Source organism: Marmota marmota, unplaced genomic scaffold (assembly GCF_001458135.2).
Source record: "Marmota marmota marmota unplaced genomic scaffold, marMar, whole genome shotgun sequence".
Lineage (NCBI taxonomy): Eukaryota > Metazoa > Chordata > Mammalia > Rodentia > Sciuridae > Marmota > Marmota marmota.
Window position 1 is genome coordinate 7027153 of NW_026000222.1, and position 23892 is coordinate 7051044.

Consider the following 23892-nt stretch of genomic DNA (forward strand, 5'->3'; position numbering starts at 1 on the left):
GATAGTCACAAGAAGGACAATATCTCTATATATCATGTTATAAGTCACTTTGTGACTTTTCACTAGCTCAGTGGTATCTTTGCATGAACAGACATTCTTTTTTTTTTAATGCTGGCCAATTTGTCAACAATATTTCCTAAGATTCATGATGTTTTTGTCCAGTTTATTATCCTATATTAAAGTCATAAAATGCACTTTCACTATATTTTAGAAACTTGACTATTTTAATTTTTACATATTGTTGTCAATCCACAAGGAACTGATATTTCTGTATAGCAAACATTGGAGTTAAGCCAGTTTTTCAATTAATTGATCAAGCTCCATATGTTGAACAAATCAATATGTTGAACAAAACATTTACCCACTGCATTTCAGTATCATTTATATATCATTTAAAACAAGTGATTACATGTATATGAATCAGTTTCTTTACTTTCTATTATGCTTCATTAGGCTAACTGGGTCTTTTGCATTTCATATAAATTATAGAGTTGCTCAATTTCCACAAATACCTATTGATATTTTGATTGGAATTTATTGAATCTACAAATCAATTTGAAGTGAATTAATATCCTTACATCTTTTTTTATTTTCAATCTCATATTATAGATACATCTCTTGGTAGCCCTATAAAAATTTTCCCAGTTTGATAATCTTTGTATTTTAATTTGGATATTAGGCCATTTATATTTCTTGTAATTACTGACATGTATTTACATCATCTATGAGCTAATATATAATGTATTAGCTAATTCTAATACAATGTTTAATAGAAGTGGAGAAAGCAGATATCCTTGTCTTATTCTTGATCTTAGAGGAAAAAACTTTAGTCTTTATGTATGATGATTTTTTTGATACACTTTATTATGAGGTTTTTTTGATACACTTTATTATGAGGTTTTTTTGATACACTTTATTATGTTGAGGACATCTGTTTCTGTTCTTAATTTATTGAACAGTTTCTTACAAATTTTTCCTGGACAGGTATTGAATTTCGCCAGATGCTTTTTGTGTTTCAGTTGAGAAGATTTTGTTTTTTCTTCATTCTATTAATATGGCATGTTGCATTCATTGATATTTGTATATTGAACTACCCTTGTCTTCCTGGGATAGATCACAGTGTGTAATTCTTTTAACATGAGGCTGGATTTGAAATCTGTGAGTATTTCGTTGAGGCTTCTTTATTATTGGCTTTTAGCAGATTTACTATGATATACTGCTTGGGTTTTTGTTTGTTTTGTTTTTTGTAAATGTGGTTTTAAAGTCTTTCATCAACTTTGGCAAATGCTTAGCTTTTGTTCCTTCCAGTATTTCTTCTAAGCCTTTCTCTTTCTCGTCTCCCTGTTTGTCTCAGTTATACACATATTAGACCTACGTCCTGTGCCTTACGTGTTGTTTGCTCTCATTTATGTGTTTTAATCTCTTATTCTCCATCTGCTTCAGAGATTTTCTGGTAACTTCCAGTTCCCCCAGCTGCCCCCAATTCTTTGTGTCTAAACTGCTGTTAAACCCAGCAGCCAAGTTCTTGGTTTCAGCAATTATAATTTTTAGTCCTCGAATTTCCATTTTAATTATATATATTTCAGTTCTTTTGCAAAACTTTCTTTCCTGTCATGATTATGTTAATATCTGTGTCTGATAACTTCAGGGTTTGCCTCCTGTGTCCTTTTCCTTCTTTCAGTTTTTGTTGCTGTTGTTTAGTCCCGACTCTTATTAGCCCTGGTGACTTTTCACTGAGTGCTAGAAACAGACTTCGTATTCAAACAGTATCTGAAGGTGTGCACGAGCCTTCAGCCCCTGGCAGGCAGTTGGAGCAGGACTGAGCTGCTCTTTCCAGCTGGAACTCAGCTTCCGGAAGATTCCGTGTGTCCCCCTTTACCTTAAATCAAGAGTGTTGTTTGTTCTTTCAGCATCCTGATGAGTTTACCTCTGCTTGGCCTCTTTGTTGGAAGCGAAACTCCACATTTTATCTCCCTAGGACCATGAGACACCTAAAGCTCTATTTGCCTCTTTAGCCTACAGACTGTTCTTTCTTTCTTCTTGGTCTGTGCAGTTTTTGGACTGGTGCAGGGACCCAGCTTGGCATCACTACTACCATAGTGGTTGTGAGCATCATTCTGCCCACAAGGTGACCCTGCCATGCATCAAAAACCCTACAGGACAAACAAAGTCGGCTAAGCCGGGCACAATCGTGGCAGATGCCTGTAAGCCCAGCTACTCAGGAGACTAAGGCAGAAGGATCACGAGTTTGAGGCAGCCTGGGAAACTTAGCAAAACCCTGACTCAAAATAGAAAAAAGGCTGGGGTGTAGCTCAGTGGTGGAGTGCTTCAAAGCCCTGGGTGCAATCCCCAGTGTCCCCCACCCCACAGATTGTCATACTCTCTCTCTCTCTCTCTCTCTCTCTCTCTCTCTCTCTCTCTCTCTCACACACACACACACACACACACACACACACACACACTGCGAGGCCACAGTTGTCCAGACTGGTTCTTAATAGATATTGCATATGGGAGTAGTTTTGGGGAAAAGTCAGGTACATTCTAATTGGCCACGGCACACCTGTGTCTATCTTAATATATAAGCCCTTCCTCTCCCTTGGGGTGTGAGGACCCACCTGTTGTGGCTCTGAAACACACTTCTGATCATAAGTCCCAGTGCGTCCACTCTGCAGTCCTGGCTCTCTCTGCCTCTGTCCTTGCATCTCACGGCAGCTTGCTTCCGGTTCCCATACCCAGGACAATTGGCAAAGGCGGGCTGGGGCTCAGGATCTCAGAGTTTCAGGCCTTTCCATCTCTGTTCACAAGACCTGAGCCCCTCCAGCCTGGGCTATCTCAGAAGTCGACCCTTGACTTTCTCCCCCTCGCGCCCTAAGCCTGTCCGAGCACCAGCCAGCTTCTTGGCTTCTGCCCGTGGACCACTGCTTGGCTTCCTGCTGTCTGCCCCGGATTCTTGCAAATTGGTAACTGCCCCAAAGGAAAATGCTTGCCTAGGAGGCCACGGCAGGGCAGGGAGTTTCTCTTCTCCCCGGGGCTGGGGGCCCTCGTTGTTTCGGCTGCTTTGAGGCTCTTTGTGGTGTTTGGGTTCTGGTCGTCCTCCGGGAGGGGTCTGCTTGCTGCAGGTTTCTCGGCTATTACTCCAAGCAGAGCCCCCACACTGCTCTGGACTGTGAGCCCCCACACAGGAGAGGACTGGCCAGGGCAAAGCGTACGCCAGGGAAGCTTCCTGGGTCCTGCCTCCGAGGGGACCCTCCTTCAGCTCCTTATCACACCTTCCTTCCTGCCACTCTCCCTTCCTCCAGATGCTCTGTTTTCCAATAAGGACCCTCCTGCCTTTCACCCAGAAAAATCAGTGTTTCACTGAAAGTATAAAGTAATAGGGAGTGGTTACGTTCCCGATATAAACTCCTTATCTATTAGGCATCCACCCAAAAGTGTTTAGAGATGGAATCCTGAAAACTTAAAATCTGCTTTAAAATAATCCTGCAAGGGGTTCGTTACTCAAGGTGATTAAGTATGCCCAAAATAAAAAATGAAAAAAATTAGGTATGAAAAATCACAACTATGAAAAAAATTACACCAACTTGCTATAGAATAAAAATCAGAAAGAACTCCGAGGCCTTTGTACAAATCATGCCTACTCCTCCCAGCCCGGGGTCCTGCCAAGCTCTCTGGGGTTCCTTGTAAGTGCCGTTGGTCTTACGTGCTGTCATTTCCTGTCTAATATCCTTTGACAAAATCAGCCCTCATTGTCCTCTTTCTTGTTCAATGACAATGCTCAAAAGAGTTTAAATGGGAGTTCATAAGCCATTGGAGGGACAACAGAGCCCCCTGAGGAATTTTCTAAACCACCACTTTCCATAGAGGTACAAATAAGCAATAAGGCTTTCCATCATGTTCTGGAACCACGGCCATCAACACCAGGACCAGCCTTCACCCAGTGGCCCGTGCAGGCTGCTATGTGACTTACCAAGTTACTGGAGTGACTCCGTGCTATGATTATTGATATATATTCGTCGTCCCTTTCAAAGGTGGGGGGATTGAGGCTGAGCAACTCGGCGTAGCTGCAGGCAAGCACAGTGAGTTACCTCTGACTAAACCGGGGCCTGAACCTCAGGTGTCTGACACCAGACTTGCCCTGACCGGGAGAGTGGTTCTCTCCTTGCACGTGCATCCGAGTCCCCCAGAGGGCCGGTTAAAACCCGTGCTGCCGAGCTCCACCCTCAGCATTCCCAATTCAGTCTTTGGCAGGGCCCAAGACTGTTTTTTAATAAGTTCCCAGGTGATGTTGATGCCTCAGTCCAGGGGCCACGCTTTGAGGAACATGAACTAGGGTGGATTGTCTGAGGGCAAATAGCAATCTCAGTAGTGGTCCTCTGGGCCTGGGGAGAGGCTCTGCTGTCTTGGGGGTGGAACAAATGACCCATGGCTTTGGGTGTCTTTGTTTGGCACTGGCCCTCTGGTAATGGCTGTGATCAGGACACTGGACCTGCCCTGGGCCTGGAGTGCACTTGGAGTCTGCTGTGTGGGCTGGCAACAGGAGGCCACCTTCGCCTTCAGCATCAGCTCGGATGGTCTCTGTCTCGGGGGCAACTTGATGATAGGTCCTTTAACATCTCTCGGGGCTGCACTAGTGAATCTATTAGGCCCCTTCTTGGAAGGGCCCCAAATACATCAGAGAAAACTTGTGAATCTCTGCTCCTTTCCCAGCTCCACCTCGTGTCCTGGTTCACTCCCTCTCTCCCGCGGCTGGTCTGCAAGGTGCTTACAACCTGGCTGGGAGTGCTGCACTCAGCCAAGCCCTCTGTGTCCAGGAGGGGGAATTAGTTTCTGGTGATAGATGGGCTTAGTGGCCATGGGACCTTACCGCCCAGCACTTAAGAACCTGCCTGCCTTCTAATCCAGCCATTGTGCTTTGAGCTGGATGGCCTCCCCAGTGCCATGGTTTCCTCATTCAACAATTCAGATGATGATACTCTGTATTCCACAGTTGCCTGGAGTGTTGAATGACTTATCATAGGCACGGCGCTTCCTAAGGCGTCCAGCACAGACTAAGAGCTAAGAAAGTGACAAAGAGTTCCTTCCATATTCATGAAGGACGGCAGGAGCCTGGACACTGCATGAAGGTGGGCCTGAGGGCTGGAGCATGATGGGGTGTGGGTTATGCCCAGGCCTGGGTATTTGGGTGGGAACTGTCTCGGTGGAAGGAATGGGGAAAAACAAAGCCATAATGTGGCCCAGGCAGGAAGTGGGGAGGGAGAGCTTCTAGCCAGGAACTTCTTGCCTGTCCCGTGAGCCTCTCTTCTACCCACGGCTCATGCTGGCCTGGGAATCTGAGGACGTCTCACCTTCCTTCCGAGGCAAGAGCTTTCCAACACATGACACCTGTCTTGCCTTCCCTGGGCTTCCTCCTCTAACATTTGGGGTGCTTTTCCTGATCCACTGCAAAACCACCACTTCTTTCATACAACATTCGGTTTGAGAGCTTCTTGTGCCCTTTTATAATGGTGGTGTGTGTGTTGGGGGTGGGGTAGGATAGTCTTGTCTCCTTGTTGAGCCAATTTTCTCCACGTCGTGATGAGATTTATCCATCTCTATTTTCTCAGAGTGGAGTCAGGGTGGACCCAGGGTGGAGATTTGGTAGAGGCCAGCTGAACATATAATGGACAATGAATGGGCAGAGGAATGAAGGGATAAGAGAAGAAAATATTTCCCAACTAGAGGGAAGTCCAGGGCACAGTGAAAACAGTTGCTACAGAGCCTTGATTCTCAACATGTGGTCCGGGGACTGGTAGCATCTGTCTCGTCTGGAAGCATGAGAAATGCATGACCTCAGGTCCCACCTCAGACCCGCTGAATCAGAGTCTGCATTTTAACAAGAACCTGGTGGTCCATGCACACTACAGATGGAGAAGACTGGCCTTCTGGTTACAAAAGCCCGGGAGACTGGACTTAAATTCTGGGTCTGTGCTTTCCCCAGCTGCGAGGGCTTCCTGCCGAAGAGCCCTTGTTTCCACATCTGTCAAATGGACGTGATGGTGGAGGCTACTCCTGGGCCTCATTGTGAGGATCAAACATGAACCACAGATGTGAAGTGTCTTGCACAATGTGCTTGGCAAATGGAAAGGGCTTAACACATATCAGCAGCTCTTATTATCTCTGTCCCTCCCACTGCCCAAGAGGCGAAGAAGAAAGAAAGAGCAACCTGCTGAGGCTCTAGGCAGACTCTGTGCCCTGGGGTTTCCACACCGGGAGCTGATGGTGGGTCTGGCTGGCCTCTGGGCTGTTCCTTCCTGCCTGGGGCTCCCTCCGAGGGGCACTGCTGACGTGAGCGGCGAGGCCTTTCCCTCAGCTGTCAGCCACAAGCCCCAAGCTTCCTGGAGCTGAGGACACCAGCCAGACAGAGAGAACCACCCTTTCCCTGGAGCTGAGTCAGACTGGATCAGGGCAGGTGGGAAGCTTACAGGCCAGCAGAGATGCCCCAGGCCAGGGATCGGGTGACACACTGGGGCGTGAGTCACTCTTATTACATAAGGGCAGATCAAGAGTATTCAAATGCCACACAAGCCCAAATCTGTCCCCACGGACTGAGAGGGGGTGTCCGGAAGGAAACCGGTCTACAGACACGTCCTGGGATCTCTGTGCCCATGGACAGTATCTTCTTTATCAGAGGTAGCAGCGGCCATCTTGATGTGGTTATAATTTGAAACAGACATAAAAATTCCTTTTACAAGACCAAGGAAAAACTGTAGGTAAATTTAACAAAGAGATGGAGACGAATTAGCACCCAAACACAGGAGGTAGAGACATGCAGCAACTCTTTCCTAAATGCTGCATGAAAAAGAAAAATGTGGAGTCAAATAAGAAAGCAATTTAATAGAGGGAATGCATTTATTTAAAGAAAATGGAAATAAAGCTTTTATACTGATTGAGTTAACAAACATCTTCCTCTGATGTAAATTTTTGAGGCTCCTGAACTGGGCAGGGATTGAGACCCATGGTCCCACCAACAGGCAGGGAGCTACAGCAGCATTCTGGAGGCAAGCTGGCCCTGAAAAGACTGGGGACACTGGACCTTCTAGGTTTGTGCCCACTACACTCTGGAATGACCAGTGTATTTATGAAGAGGGCCACCACTGCTGAATTATTACTTACAATAGGGAAATTTTGAGAACACCTGATAAATTCAACTGGGTGCTTTGGTTTGTAAGTGATAACTATTAGCTGTGCCCCTGTGGGAGACTTGGAAATCCTTGGAGCCATAGAAAATGCTACTGAGAAGGTGCTGGGTTAAATTCTAAAGCAGAGGCAAGATTCCTTTTTAAGCTTTAGGGTCAAAGCTGTGTTAACAACAACAAAAGGTGCCTTTACTTTGAAAAAATATCAAACTGTAAAAGACTTGAATGAAACATAAATCTATTACCAGTGGTTATTGGAATTCAGTAAAGATTTCCCCCTTTGAGATAAAGTTTTTAAACTTTCCTTGTTAGCATTATTTTTATAATATAAGTGTGTAAATACATATATGTGTAATACATAAATGTATGTGTAAATATATATAATTTAGTCAATATATATGCACCTATAAATATCTATCTGTCTGCCTCTATAAGATCAGTGTGGGTGGCATATGCCTATAATCCTACCTATTTGGGAGGCTGAGGCAGGAGGCTGAGGCTGATTGCAAATTTAAGTTCTTCCTGAGAAATATAATGAAACTCTCTCAAAATTTTATAAAGGGTAGGGGTAGCTCAGTGGTAGAGCACCCTGCATTCAATTCTTAGTACCACAGGTACACACACTTTCTCTCTGTCTCTCTCTGTGTATGCATACACACACACACACACACATACATACATAAATATATATGTATACATATATAAACAATATATGATATATAATATGAATACTCTGATAGGTATTAAACTGTAAGATTAAATTTGAAGGCCGAGGACTCTGGCTAGTAGTTTATATCCATACATCTTATTTTCTTTTATGTGTACGTGCAAATGGTGGTCAGCAAATAAAGATTAATAATATTCAACTTTAGCACTTAAGCCTAGTGAACTTTAGAAGAAAACTTGTATGGGTGTGTATCCTGTGCTGTATCAATCCCCATGCACTGGATATTTCTGTGTAGGGAATACTGACTGATTTCCTCATTGCTGGCCTCACTAGGCAACAGTTCTGTGTGGTGGTTACAGGTACTTTGACCTTAAAGTGGTTAAATCAGGTGGCCACAGAATTGGTACCCATTCCCTTTTATCTTTCCCCCCACACTGTCCATAAATGTCAGTGGCCTGGGTTCTTCTGGGTCATAGAATGTGCACATCAGGTCCAAGGAACAAATTCTTTGGCATTCCCAACCCCAACACAATTGTGGAATTCCAAGTCTCCCTGAATGTCAATAGGTCTGTGTTCCTACAACCAAAAATGTAAAAGGGAGCATCCCTATTACCTCTCACATAATCTCCAGAAATTTATTTTAGGTAAAATCTGACTGTAATTAGAAGAGAATGAGCAAAACCAGACACCAATGTCCTGATACATCAACCTGGCTCGTCTTCTGATTCAGCCAAACAGGGGGCTTCTGAACACATGCATAAATCAGGAGGCACAGAGCCCTTTCCAAGCTCCGGCCCACCAGAAGAAGTATAGCCATGTCCATCTTACAAAGGCCCATCTCTTCTCCTCCTGGTGTCCCCTAGGCAGGGATCAGCAAACCATTATCTATCTATATACCTACCTACCTACCTACCTACCATCTCTCTCTTTATTTTTGATAAAATGTTTGGAATTAGTCATATAAATATGTAAGCTGCCTTTTGACTTTAATTTTGCCCAGAATATTTACTCTCTGGCTCTTTAAGGAAGTATTTCCTGAGGGTTTGCATTGTTCCCACCCCAGTCCCTGGCTATTTCCCGTCTGAGGTCCTGTGCAGTTCTTATTGGTACCCCTGGCCCACTCTGGTTCTCCCCACACTTCTTTCTGTACAAGCATGCAAAATACAAACCAGAGTATGAATTTCCCTTGTGGAGAAGCTTCTGATGGTTGCTCACTGCTCAAATGAAAGTCAAGCCCTGCGTTGCTCTTCCAGCCCAGAGCCCTGCCTGCCTCTGCCCTCACCAGCCCTGGCTCTGTTGTCCCTGTGCCCAACCTTTCTCTTCCCTCTGACACAGAGCCTTTAAACATGGCCCTAGAATATAAGCCTTGTGAAGGCAGGGACCTGGTCTTGGTAACATTCCCCAAGATGGTGCCTGGTGCTTGATAGGCATTCAACACATACTTATTGAATAAAAGCAAATGACCTTGAATTTTCACAGCAAACTTTTGAAGTAGGATTTAAAAAAAAAATGTGCAGATAAATAAAAAGAGGCTCAGCAGAGAGGGGAATACAGGAAGTGGTAGAAACAGATTGGAATGAGAGCTCAGAGCTTTCTGACATCTTGCTCCAGGGAGTGCTTCATTCCAACACCAAAGTGATCCTTTGCTACACCACCCACCACCAGTCACTAGATCTTTAAACATGAGATCTTCTTATAGAGGAAACACCTTGGTCCTTGTGCCAGAGTGGCCTCTGCATATCCTGACTGCAGGCTGCCGAGTGGTGCCACATGACTGAAGGTTTGCCTGCAATGTGCTGTAATCCCTGAAAGCTGGGGTCTGCTTTGAGCCTGAGAACCCTGCTTTCCTGCTAGAAACTTCCCATGTAGAGGGAGTCAAATACCCCTTGTCCATCCTTGAAGCACAAGGCCACTCCTCCACTGCAAGTTTGACTTCTGCTCATGTCCAAATGCCTCCTTGGGCTGTACCAGGCTCCTTGGTGATGGGTTGGGGTTGGTGGTTTGGTGGAGGGATTGGACACAGCGTTTTAGTCTTCCTGTTCATGTGGACTGTGTTCTTCAGTCTCCATTGTCACATAGTCTTCCCTGGGCTTGAGTCTTGCTCTTGCTACCCAAGAGGGTTTTACTCTATTGGCTCTTCTCCTAGACCATTATGCACCTAATAGTTTTCTTTAAATTGTTGCGTGGTTTTTGACTTGTTAGTTTATACAACAGTCTGGGACACCAGACCAAATCCCTGGCAGTGCTTAGAAGGTCCATCCCAATGTGCCTGGCCTGCATTCAAGCCCTGCCTCACCACTCTCCACGTCTCACGAGAACTGCAATGTGGTCCATTGTGAGCACGGCCTACCGCGTGTCCTGGCTTGTATGTGCCTCATCGTAATAATTCTTCCCAAGGAGCCTGACCAGAGTGAGGAAGCTGCCCCTCAGAGGGGTGAGATAACCAGTCATCTGTTTGCTTCCTTTAGGGACAACTCCTTCATCTGAGATGGCCTTCCCTTCTCCAGGTCACAGTCCTTCAGATAAGAGTCCAGGAGCCCCCAGGATGCAATCCTTTGCTCCTTTTCTAAAACACTCAACAAACAGCTTGCACCTGGAGGACCCTATTGATGCCCGTTACCTGGGTCGAGGAGTCCCAGGCCCAAAGTACTATTGTGTTGGACAGAGGAGAAAAACATTTTATAAAATGGATTTTTGCACGAAGAGACGAAGAGTAGGGATACGTCGGTGTACCTCCAAATCAGCAACAGATAAAGGGGCCTGCTTCTTTGCTTTTTGAACCTGGTGCAAACTCCGCTTTATCAGACAACACGTTTGCTTTGCTCCTTTTATTTCCCCCTGGAGGCCGTCTCCCCAGGCCACAGAATGGAGAGCGAGCAAGCTGTAAGCCATCGGTAAGCCAGCCCGCCATTCACTACCTTTTCTTATACAACAGTTATTTGTAAACTAATCAATAAACTCTTCTTGTTTTGTTTGCTCCTTTAGAACTCTTAGCAGCTGCCTGCTGAACCATGAAGAAACTTAAAATAGCGACGATCCCCTTCCACACTGCTGCCTCTTTCCCCGTAGAACCCGTGAGCCCATCTGTGGTGTTTATACTCAAGGCCCTGTGAAGCTAATCTGTATGGAAATAAAGGATAGAAATATTCAGATTGAGTTTTACTAAGTGAACCTGGGGTTTTTCTCTTCAGCAAAATAGGCCAGGTAAATGTGTTTCTGATACAGAATAAATCACTGGTTGGAAGACCTACATTTCCCTTTCACCATTTTCTTGGAAGGAAAGAATTCACAGCCTTCTGCATGGACAGTGGGAAGCACCAGTCCCTCCCCCAGGGAGTTCCTGTTAGCATCTGAGAAATCTATTGCCCTGACGGGGGCTGGAGGTGCTGTGGTCTTCGCAGAGGGCCAGGGAGGAAGAGTCAGGGAGGTGTTTGCACCTTACATGTCAGGCCCTGAGTCCTCACTCTGTGATAGGACCCCCATGTCACAGAGTAATGTCACAGAGCACCTAGGGGTGAAGAATTTTCTCCATATTTCTAATTTTTCTTTTGTCTGACCCAGAGACTGGCCTTATTTGAATGATTAATGATCAACCTCATAGACCTCTATATGAAAGTCAATAGTAAATTTATGGGGAAACTTGCCAAAATTCCATCACCAAATCCCTCTCTGAGTTATGCAACCAGAGATAAATGTTCTTAAATCTTGCTTTGGACAACTGTCCAGCTGTCAGTCACTGGGATGAGTTGTACTCTAAATTAGTGGCCCTTAATACTAATTTCAATGGAATTAAAACTATTTACACATAGTTTTTGTGTCTCTGTGTAATAGAAGGCATCAATGAATTCTTCCAAATTCTGATGTGTCTGATATGAGAGCTTATAGGCAATGCTAGGAGACTAGAAAAGCAAGCTACTTATTTTGCATGTATTGTGATATGACATAGTTCTTTCCCTTCATATATTTAAACACCTTCTAAATCTGGAAGAGTTAAAGATGGTGGATAAAGAAATTAAATGAAATGGGAATGTCCACACAAGTCAATGCCTTCCCTGTGCTTCTTATTGAGGCTAAATGATAACATCTAATAGGAATGCAAAAAAAAAAAAAAAAAAGCCAGAGTGCTAAGAACATTCCCATTAATATTATTTTTACCAATAATGTCAGTCATTACTCAACAAGTACATATTTCATGCGTACAATGTGTGGTGAGCAGTGAATGTGATAGACAAGATCCTTGATTTCATGGGGATTATTTTCTAGTGAGAGACAGAGACAGTGAGTGTGTAGACAAATACACTTAAGATGGAATTTGGGGTAATGAAATGTCCTTTAAAGAAAAACAAAGCCAGGAATGAGGATGGTGAACAACAGATTGACTTAGGAGTGTAGTCAGTGATGCTTCTCTGCAGAGGTAATGTTTGGATTGAGAAAGGAGCAAAGTGAGTGAGTGGGTGAGTCATTAGAAAGTTTCAGAGTGGAGAGAGTCTCAGGCAGAGAGAGGGGCAAACACAAGGACTCTGATGTAGGGAGGGATTTGGCGTGTAAATGAGCAAAAGGGCAGTGTGCAGTGAGTGAGGCTGTGTGGAAGATGAGTCCAGGGAGGTGGTGGCAAGATCATGAAAACTAAAGGGGAGAATCGGGATTGTACTCTGTGTGATACAAAAATACTGAACTTCTAAAAAAAGAAGCATAACATCATCCAATGCTCCAATTTAAACATGTGTGTGCACGCGCGCGCGCACACACACACACACACACAGGTATGTGTTTTTTGTTTCTAACCAGGCTCACTTGGGCTGTGAAGAATCTACTGCAGAGGCAGGATTGGAAGTAGAAGGATATTGCAGAGGTCTGACTTAGGAATTCATTGGGGCTCCAGAGTTGGTCATGAGAGACAAGCTTTTACATATGTTAAGGATAAATCCAGCAGAACTTGCTAATGGACTGGATATGAAGAGGATGGAGTGAAGTAAAATAAGACTAACTTCTTTTTTTTTTTTTTTTTAAGAGAGAGAGAGAGAGAGAGAGAGAGAGATTTTAATATTTCGGCGGACACAACACCTTTGTTTGTATGTGGTGCTGAGGATCGAACCTGGGCTGCACGCATGCCAGGCGAGCGCGCTACCGCTTGAGCCACATCCCCAGCCCCAATAAGACTAACTTCTTAGTTTTTGGGTTGGGCCACTGAGTACATGGAAATGATATTGACTGAAAGGACAATAAACCAGTTTAAGGCAGGAAATTATGAATTCTGTTTTGCATCTCCAACACCTGAGAAACTTGTGAGGTCTCCAAGTAAAGATGGAAATAGGAGTCCGGAGTTCCATGGAGAAATCAGATCCAGAAGTGTAAAGTGTGAATTTGGAAGTTCTTGACACAGAGGAGTTACGGCTAAGAGACTAGAGACTGGGTTGTAGATGTGAAAGAAAAGAGGAATACGGTCAAAATCTTTGGGTGAAACAACTTAAAGATTGAGAAAAGACCTAAGAGTTGTATCAGCCTGTGGTAAGGGGGGGAGACCAGGAACATGTCATGACTAAAGGTAGTGAGAGATCTCAAGAAATGACCTTACTGGGCCAAGTGACACTGAGCGTTGAAGGACAATGCAGCCTGCCATGTGGGAGTTGGCTGATGAACAACATCAGGGAGTTTAACCAGAATTGTTTTCGTGGAGTTATAAAAGGAGAGCATTGAATCCTGCTGAGGGCCTGGCACGGAAATGGTCAACGCTGTTGAGAAGTGGTGAGGTCAAGTGGGTTTCCTTATTTATAGATGGGAAGTGTTCTGTCATGTTCTGGTGAAGATGATTCAACAGGTTGTTGATATAAGAAAGAATAGAAATTGTAGGAGTAAAGTCCTTGGGTTGATGAGAGAGGGTGAGTTCATGAAGCAGCAGGGATAGCCGAGCCGTCCTGATGGAGGAGAAGAGGCCAAGTCTCTGTGTAGAGGTACAGGTCAAAAGAGAAAATGCTCTTCTCATTGCTTCTGTTTTCTCAATAAATTTAAGAATCCAGGTCATCTGTTGGAGGAGTGAGGAGAAGATCTCACTTGTCATCTGGGTAAGGAGGGAGGAGGTTCTGCCTGGGGACTCTGATTGCCCTTTCGAGTGGTCCTGGAGGCCCACTTGAGTTATGCAGTCATAGATCTAAAGCGAGGCCAGGAACCGTGGCTGAGAACTTTTCTGCAGTCATCATGCAATGCTCAGGTACAGGTATGAAGCAAGAAGAGAGATGAGTTTAAACAGGGGTGAGATTGACAGCAGCAGTCACTGAGGGAAGGGAGTGGAGGGTAGGAGGGGGTGTTCTTATAAAGATGAACCATGGAACCCAAACTGGAGAAAGTGGGGTAGTGGAGTGTGAGGCTGGGACTGGAATCTCTAATGGGATGTAAGCATTTTTGTTGGGGTTCACAGATCGATGGGATTCAAGTGGGAGTGCTCTGATTCTGTCCTGAAAAATCTGATGTTTGAAATCCAAATCAGGGGTGACGCAGCTATTGATAATATACAGGTCTAGGGTAAAGCTTAGGAAAGGGGTAGCTAATATGTGCAGGGGGAAAATCACTAGAAATCATTGTCAGGTAGGAGAGATAACAAGAAAATATTGACATTATTTTTGGACAGTGGGTACTGAAAAAAAAAGGAACATGGGAACTAATTTCTAATTTGAATCACTTACTTCTGTGGAATACTGAGTCCCACCAAATGCATTAAGTCTCTTCTGAGCTGTTGCTTTTTTTTTTTTTCTGAGCAGCTTTGAGGTCTGATCATGCCATTTGTTGCTAATAGTGAAGTATTAACATTTGACATAATGCTTCTTTTTTTTTTTTTTAAAGGAAAACAGACTGGAAGTTAATCATCACAATAAGCTCACACTATCTAGCACACATTGTTCATTTATTCTTGAGAGAAGATGGATTTAGAACAGGGTGAAAAAATGCTACAGATTCCACAGCTTCTCTTGCCCACAGTGCAAAATGTAGTGAGTGACCTTGAACTTATGTGCCATTAATAGCTGTGGTAACTGTGAATTTTTGTGGTATTTTGTACTTCTCATGCAATTCGGTGGGGGTGGGATGGTTCATGAACATCTGGACACCCCATGCATACATGTTAGTCATGTGAATGGCATCCACCATGAGTGTTTATGGAAAAATATGTGAGGAAGATGCTGTGGGCTACTACTCTAGCAGACAAAGCGGGAGCCTCTGATAGAACTGGCCCTGTGAATCACCCCTCCCTGGGCACATGCTACTTTGCAATGTGATTTATCTCTCCGTCCACTGAGATTGAGAAGGCAGCTTCTTTCTCCATCCCCCTGTGAGTCTAGCTGAACTTGCAACTTGCTGGTATCACTAAAATGTGGTTGAAGTGCCCTGGGGTGACTTCTGAGCCTAGACCTCAGGAGGTCTCGCACACTTGCTCCTGCTTTTCTAGAACATGGCTGCCTCCTTGTTGACACTACTTTTGTGGAGGATGGGAGAGGGATGGAGTAAGAGGCTCAGCAGGCAGCCAGCACTTGTGAATGAGGCCTTGTTGGATCAATCAGTTCCTGCTAAGTCCTAGCAGACTGCTGCCATATAAATGACCACGTGCTTGAGACCAGCAGAAGAATCATCCTGCTGAGCTCAGCCCAAATTTCCAATGCTTGGAGTTGTTAGCTAATGAGTGACCATTGTTTTAAGCCACTAATTTTGAGGGTGATTTGTTACACAACAATAAATGATTAATGCAATCATTAAGCATTATTAACAACAAAGACAGGGAGAGAAGTGGTGCTTACCAAGTACCTACTTTGTGTTAAGCAACCCTAAGAATATTATCTTGATTTTGCTTGATTACACCTCTCTGAAGAGGTATCATCTTTCTTCATTGGGTGAACACTAGAGGTCAAAGAAGTTCAGTAACTGGCCCAGAGTCACCTGTCTAGTGATAGAGCTAAGTTAAACCCAGGATCTGGCCACATGCCTGAATTCCACTTTTTTTAATTATTTTTTTTTCTTGAGTTGACAACATCTTCATGAGTTTCTGTGGATCTTCCTACTACCTAAACTATTATTTATTATAAATTACCTTCTTTAAATTGACTCACTGGGATATGAAGCTAAACAAACACATATATTTAAAGAAAAAACATTATATTACTGTGACTAATAACCCAGTCAGATGTCTATTGAATGCTTTCCCCTAAGGTGAGCTATCTCCTGATTGCTTTGCGTGAATGAATTACTTTAACTCTTACAACAACTCTTTGAGGTTGGAGCAATAATCATCATCATACCTATTTTACATATGTGGAAAGTGAGGCCTGGGAGATTGAAGTTGCTCAATATCACCAAGATGTGCCTGGTTGGATATAAAATCGGATCCCAACATTTCACACGTATTCCCTTGGCCAAGGGCCTTAACCAGCAGCATTTTGCCAGGGGACATTTGGTAATATCTGGAGACAGCTGCTCTTTGCCTAACTGCAGGGTGTGATACAGGTCTGATGTTGTAGGTAGAGAGAGACTGGGGATGCTGCCAAATACCTTACAGTGCACAGAACACCCCCACCACAAAGAACAATCCCCAAATGTTGATGTGCCAAGGCTCATAGGCCATGTTCTAGACTATTCTACCCTTCTAAATGGTAAGCAGAAACAAGTCATTTTTGCAGTCAATAGAAAACCATCAAAAAACAATGGTAAATGATCTCTCTAGAAATCATTGCTCATGGAGGCTATGAGGCTTGGGGTTTTTTGTTTGTTGTTGTTTTTTTTTTGAGGAAAAATGATCTGCAAACATTGAAGACCAGCACTCTGCAGAGGCTTTCTTCTTAGTGTCATCGGAAGATGATAATGCTAACAGTCAGAATTAAAGCTCATTGTGCGATATTACGTTATTTGCACTTTGTGTCCCTACCAAACCATCCCACTACCCACTGGCATTTATCCCATTCTTTTGGAAATGGGACGCTGTATCTAAATGGGAAAAATGTTCTCCCTGGGCCAAATCCTTCCCATTACCTGTTTTGCAAATAGAGTTGGTCATGCCCCTTTATGAATACACTGCCTATGGCTGCATTTGCCTGACAACCTGAGTCGCAGAATGATAGCAGGGACCCAATGGTCTGAAAAGCCCCAAATATCCACTGTCTGTCCACATACAGAACGCCCTTGCCAACTCCTGCCTAGAACTATGCCTGGCATACAGTGGGAACTCAGCAAATCCTTGCTGAATGAGTAAAGCCTTCAAAGACACCACTTTGGGCTGATGTCCTTGTTCTGTGTGATTTGCCGAATTCCCCCCACTAGCACCCTTCCTCTTGCCCCATCTCACCCAGCCGGTTGGTTTGTTTGTTTATACTTTTGCCCTCGCCTTAACACAAGTGACAGCTCCATTCTTAAAACAAACACTTGTCTGCTGTGTCGTTGATCACTGTAAGCTGCTCCGTTTTAGGGCTCAGAGATACAAATGGATCTTCTTGAGAGGGGACGGTGATGGATCACCATCTTCTTGGGGCCCGAGTCGTTCCCTTCCTCCCGGTGGCTGTTGGCATTCACTGCAGTCTCTCAGCTCCAGCGCTAAGGGATATATAATAGACACGGGAGGGCCCATAAAAGTAACATCTGAAACTGCCGCAGAGCTCGGTATTGATTTATTCATTACTATAAATTTTTTGTCATTACTATGCAATTGCTCTATCTCAGGAAGAATTGATAGATGCGGTGGAAGCTGCAACCCACTGTGCAAAACTTTTTCCCCCTTCTATAATTTCCTGCAACTCTTCTAAAGAATCATTATTCCTTATTACATAGCCCTGGCATGCCACCTATTTAGATAAATGCATGAACAAGTGTGCAGTAAATATTCATAGTGGCCCATGTGTCAACGATATATGTCACTAATTAGATAATTTAGTGGTTCAAATAAATAAATAAGAAAATAGAAGCACACCCAGGAAAACAGTGAAATAAAACACAGATTTCCTCGTGAGAGCCTGGGCATATAGGGCAGCTCTTCAGGCTAGCATTATCTAGTGTCTCGGGAGCTTATCTCGGGGTCACAGGAGAGTTTAAGGGGACTGGTTCCACATGGAAAGAAGACAGGCCCACAGCACACAAAATCTGTTTGCTGTTTGCTCCTTCCCAGCAAGCCGTACACTGTTGCCTGAGCAAGTCCACAGAGGAGTGGTCTTAGGGGATTTGAAGGCCTTTTTAATTGTTTATTTTGAGACAAGGCCTCTCTAAGTTGCTTAGGGCTTTGCTAAATTGCTGAGGTTGCCCTTGATCTTGGGATCCTCCTTCCTTAGCCTCCCACCTCACTGAGATTACAGGCATACACCACTGCACCCGCTTTAAGGGTCTTTTTAAAAGACTCTTCTATCCTCTTTGTTTTGTAAAATCTTCTATTTACAATTGTGTCAATGCAAAGAGGACTGAGTTCAGAGTCTGATGGTGATGGGTTCAAGTCCCGACTCTGACATGCCATGAAAAATCCCTTATCCAACTCGGGCCTCAGTGTTGCTATCTGCAGAGGGGGGGATGATTATTATTTTGATGAAAATGGCAACGGCAGAGATGACAAAGCCCTCATGAGGCAGTTTAGAGTTCCAGACAGTCCATGAGTTGATTTCAAGTCAATGGAAACTGGGAGCTAGGCCTGGAGAGCACCTCTTCAGAGAACTAAGAAATTAGGAGCTGCTGTTTGCTAGATGCCTCCTTTGCTAGATGCTGTTTGCTAGATGCTGGGCAGGACTTCCTATGCTGGAACCCGGCTAGGGGAAGTAAAATCTGCTTTTCTCATTTTACAGATAGAGAAACCGAGGACTAGAGACACCCAGCGTGATTCGCCCAAGATGGCAGCACTAGTAAGGGAGACACTGTCAGGCTTCACACCCCACATCTGCCACATGCTGTTGCCTCTAGGTTTACACCTAAAGGACTTTATTTTGTCTTTTAAGAAATAAAAAGTTTTCAGTCTGAGTTTTCCAGATAGCTTGATGGTATTGACCAGACTCACAGAATGATCCGCCCCATTTGACATGGGTTACATGAACAAATCAGAGTCCTGTCCGAACACATGTAGTCAGACTTAAGTCAGTTTGATTAAGGGTCTCTGTGGTGACCTCATCAAGCAGTGTTCAACAGAAATAATTGAACCTCCAGAATCCTGAGATCCAACTGATTAGCTCCTAATGCAGGGATCTGGCCGCGGGCCTCCCGGTGATGTGTTAGAACATGAGGGAACAGGTTCCCTTGCCAGAGAGTTAGAGCTGTATCCCCAGACGTGTCTGGTCTAGTCATGGCCTCATGTGGGCACATTAATTTCTCAAATGTAGATGGCATGGATGCTGCACACTGCCATTAAGCAATCACATAAAAGCGAAATCACTCCTATCAGCTAAATTATCTGATTGAGGCGCTACCTTTCAAGTTCAGGTTTATCTAGTCATAATGAAGAGCATGCATTAATTTATTTGGCAAATATTTAATTTACACTTGCTAGGTGTCAGTAGCAGAGGAAGATACCCAGAATTCAGGGATGAGTCACATTTAAATGATTTTCACTTACCTCTGAAATTCTAGTTAAGAGCACCTACTATAACTTTTGAACAAGGAGGTGGAGGGGTGGATAAAATATGAGTCTGTGGGTAGGTGAATTGGTGGGTGGATGGGTGGATGGACAGATGGATGGAGGGACTTAATCATGGAACCCCTTTCCAAGCTTCCTTCTGACCCAAAGGAAGTCCCAGGACTATTAGTTAATATGTTCTTTGAACTAAATTTTGTACCTGAATGAACCTCTTTGTGGTTCATATTGATGTAACCGTATTCCAATTTTTTTTCCTTTCTATTGCCAGCTGGAGTTCTGGATTAGTCTTTTGTCTGGGTTCTGTTGTTTTTAGCAAAGTCTTGCAACTGGCATTTTGGTTGCATTCTCTGCCTGGATTTAAATCAGGGTTCATTGCTATGCGTCTCTCCCAGCAAACCTGGGATCTACCTAGTACTCAATCCAGTGCCCAGGGGAGGGGAATTCTGGATAGTGGACGAATGAGTAGATGCTGATCTATGACAGGTTGGTGGGCGGATGGGGAATGGGTAGCCATATTGTTCATCCTTGTTCCTCTAACATCAGCAACAGTGCCTGGCCCACAATTGGTGCTTATAAATCAAATGAATAGGTGGTTGGATGATTGAGTAAGAAAGTCTTTAGGTGACAGTGTGGCAATGGTGGGTGACTGAGTAAGTGATGAATTAAAGGAGTTGCTAAGTGGATGAATGATTAAAAGGGAGTTTATCGGGGGATTCCTGCACTGTAAACAGATGAATGGGTCAATAGATGAATACATGCACAGGATGAGGGGGGTGACTACATGGATGGACCGCTGCCTGGGTAAAGCTTGGGAGGGCCTAAAGTGGAGTGAATAAAAGAATGGATGATGGGTCGAGTGTCTGGATTCTAGCCCCAGCCTGTTGGGCATGGAGGAAGATAGGCTGAGACTTCAACTCTCCCCTGAATATGGCCAAAGTAAACAGCTCTTTTGGTTTAGGGAAATGACGCTGCTGCTTTGGGAAGATTAAGGGCATCACACACGGGCATGGAAAGTCTGGCTGGCTGGCCAGAAGAGTGATAATGACCCGACGTTTCCAAGCACTGTTTATAAAACAACCAAAAAGACAATGAGTGTGTTTCTTGGGTTCCTTGAGGCCACAATGAGGAATATAACCTAACAAGGGAGGCCAGCCTCGTACAAAAGGCCACAGCACAGGCTCAGGGAACCTGGAGCTCAAAGGCCCACTATTGATCAGGTGGACTTAGCTAATTTTTGCTTCTATCATCTATCTTTCTCCAACTTTCTCAATCTCTCCCTCTCTCCCTCCTCTCCCCCCCCCCCATCTTCCTATCTGTCTCTCTCTCCCTTTTCTTTTCTCTCCTTATTTTCTTCTTACTACCAGGCAAAGATGACCCACATCCAGAGAGCAGAGCTTTTGAGAACAGACCCATACTGTGCTGTAAAATTTGGAGGTCAGTTTAGGCCTCCAGATGAGCTGGCCAGATGCTGGTAGCCTCTGATTAACTATGAAGAGCTGTGACTTGGTGCAGTGAGGGAGGCCCTAGGAGTCAAGCAGATATTATTGACGAGTAACCTTGGAAAGTCTCTTAGGCTCTCAAAGTCTACTTTCTCTGCTAAAACTGATGGAATAATAATAGGAAATTAAAAGCACTTGCTCATATGGTCACCATGAGAATGAATGGAGATAATGTGGAAAAGTCAGTACTGAATTGGCACATACTAGGCACCACATATAACTTAGTTGTTCTTTTTTGTTAATTGCTTAGCTTCTCTTCCGTGGTCAGGAAGAGCTGGGCAGCCATTGAAGACTGGTGCCCAGGAACGGCAAAGGCAAAGGCTCCGATATACCCACATCCATGTGCTCAGACAGCCTGGCTGGGCTGGTTAATGCCACAATGTGTTTGAGCCATTCTATCCCAGGTTGCAAGAGAGGGACGATTGATATCAGATAGCTTTCTCCATGTTACTAGTGTTTTTTTATTTTATCATTAGTTCCACTGAGCTCAATGAGATAGCTAGCTGTTTATTCACTGTGCCTTAGACCCTCTAGAACCACTGAGGGCTGGGACTTTCTGGGTCCTGGATGAGATTGTCCTTGTCAGATGTGCCCTGAGCTTTTGCTCTATAATGCTTTCCTGTTGTACAGTGATTTCTTATGCACTGTCTCTCTTTCCACTAGGCCATGAGAGCCCTAAGGAAACAGGCAGCCTGAATTTGCTGGATTCCAGCAATACATATGTGGTACAACCTCCAACTAAAATGTTCATTAAAAAATGAATAGCCAAATTTTCGTCTTATTTAAAGTATCAAAAGGGGTTTGTTCACCATTGAATCCCCAGCTGCTAGTACAACATCTGGAAAAGGAGAAGAATTCAGAGTTTTTTGAGTATAAGCAACAGAAGTGAACTCTGGTGAACTCATGCTTCAGATGGGGGTGTGTCCAAGGCCACCGGGAAGCCCCAGGTCACCAGGAAGAGGGCGGGCTGTCAAGAGGTGGGAAGGATAGCCTTGGAGGATTTCCAACCAGTCTCTTAGCACAAAGACATTGGAAATGATTGCGCTGCAATCTCTTTTGGACTCAGTGTTTCCACTCAAGGTTCAAATCATCGAGTGACAGCAGCTGGCCTAAGCTCTTGGTGGGAGGGATGTGGATTTTAGACTGATGACAGCGGTGGCCCCCAGTGATGAGAAAAGAGGTAGTGTGGCAGGAATCTTTACTGTTCTCTGATACTTAAGAGCATTGAAAAGATGCCTGCATCCGACTGGGAACCCTCAGAACAAAGTGAAGACTTTGGCCTGCAGGTAGCATGGTGTACGTGGAGAACCTGCTGTCTGCTGGAATCCTGCTACCGTGCATGAAGCACTAGAGTCGCAATTATTGTACTCTTAGGACAAAATTTCAGACTTTGCTCTGGCTTTTGTCAGCTTAAGACTCTTAAGGTAGTTTACACAAAGATTTGTGTGTCTGAATTTTTTGCTGGCAGGTTCTCATTATGGCCTAGATAACACAAACCCCAAATACTTGTGGTTAGCAACAATAAGGAATTTTGAAGTTGTCTGACATCTTCTATCCACATAGATCACCACCTCGGATCAATATTCAGCCCTGAGACAAAGGAAGAGAGAAGGATCATGGGGCATTTCCATGGTTTCTGCAATGTCTGAGTTCACACTCCTTCTCTCACGCCTTCTGTCTTTCTCTCACACACTTAACCCATGGCTTTTTGTCCTCCAAAAGACAGGAAAAAGAGCCGAGCAAAGGAAAACGCTAGTATATCACTTTAAGGCCTCATCACCTAAGAGCCAACAAACAGAGCAGAACACCCTGCTGTTTCCAGGCCTGCAAAGGGTGGAGGGGCATGAAAAGTGAGGCTGGGCAGTGTCTTTCCTTCACCGTCTCCCGGTCCCGGGTTGTACCCTTTGCTTCTGGATCTTCCCAAGTTAAGCAGAAGAACTGTACCACATCGGGTAAACAGAAGACTGTTTACATAAAAAAAATATAGATTTTCTTTAAGCACTTGGCTTAAGTCTTCCCTAAGTCGTATTTACATTATTATTGTTTATGTTCCCAGAAGTGGGCAGGAGAAAGACCGAGTTGCTGTTCCTGTGGTTCCATGATTCATCCTTGAGGAGGCAGCTCGGGTGCCGGGCGGGGATGTGAAGCTGGGTAGAGTCAGAGAGGCACAGGGAGACTGCAACCGTTCCTTCGTGGGATCTGCAGCCTTCATGTGAGTGCAGCCAAGGGCCTGAGGATTTCTGAGTCAGTCTTTCAAATTCCCAGACGTGTTTATCAGTTTTGAGTTTCCAAACTGGCCCACCCAGGGTAAAACCCTCTTGCACCTGATGTTTCACTCTGGCTGTGTGCTGGGGATTCTGAGAGAGAGAATCCTTCCCCAGCTGTCAGTGTGACAATATTCAGCTACTGTGCAGGGCTGCAGAGTCCTGCGAGTGCCCCCATGACCTGTCTCCCCATCCTCCCCTTTCCTTGTGCTCCTGGGCTTGGATGGCTTGCTGGGAAAGGGAGTCCAATCCCCTGCACGAGTCTTTCCTGGCTTCTAACTTGGCCTGCTCGGGATCACATTATATAGTCACAAGCCAGGTTTCAAAGACCCAAAGGGGACAAATAAGAGGATGCACATGTCCTCTTTTAAGAAGCCTTGAGATGGGATGGATTAAACCCCACACTTTGGATACATTGTGAATTTTTTTTCCAACTGTGTTATTCCTTCTTTATTTGTTTATTTTCTTTTTAAGACAGGTTCTGCTACTTATTAATTCCATGGCTTTGGGCAAATTTCTTAACCAACTGTACCTTCATTTACTCATCTGTAATTGGGAGATACTTTTGTACCTCATAAGTTTCTGAGAGGATTAAAGGAGATAATAAATCTAAGACATTTGGCATCATACCTGATAAACGATAAGCTCCAAGAACCTGGTAGCAAGACATAAAATATTTTTATCACATAAAGGTAGCAAGCAGGAAATG

The 23892-nt window shown here is 44.4% G+C and overlaps 1 long non-coding RNA gene across 1 annotated transcript; it reads left to right on the top strand.

The window, feature by feature from the left end:
- Nucleotides 1-10032: 10032 nt before the first annotated feature.
- LOC125613116 lies at nt 10033-10990 on the top strand. Its single transcript, XR_007343610.1, has 2 exons — nt 10033-10736; nt 10828-10990. It is a non-coding gene; the product is annotated as an uncharacterized LOC125613116 (long non-coding RNA).
- Nucleotides 10991-23892: the final 12902 nt, after the last annotated feature.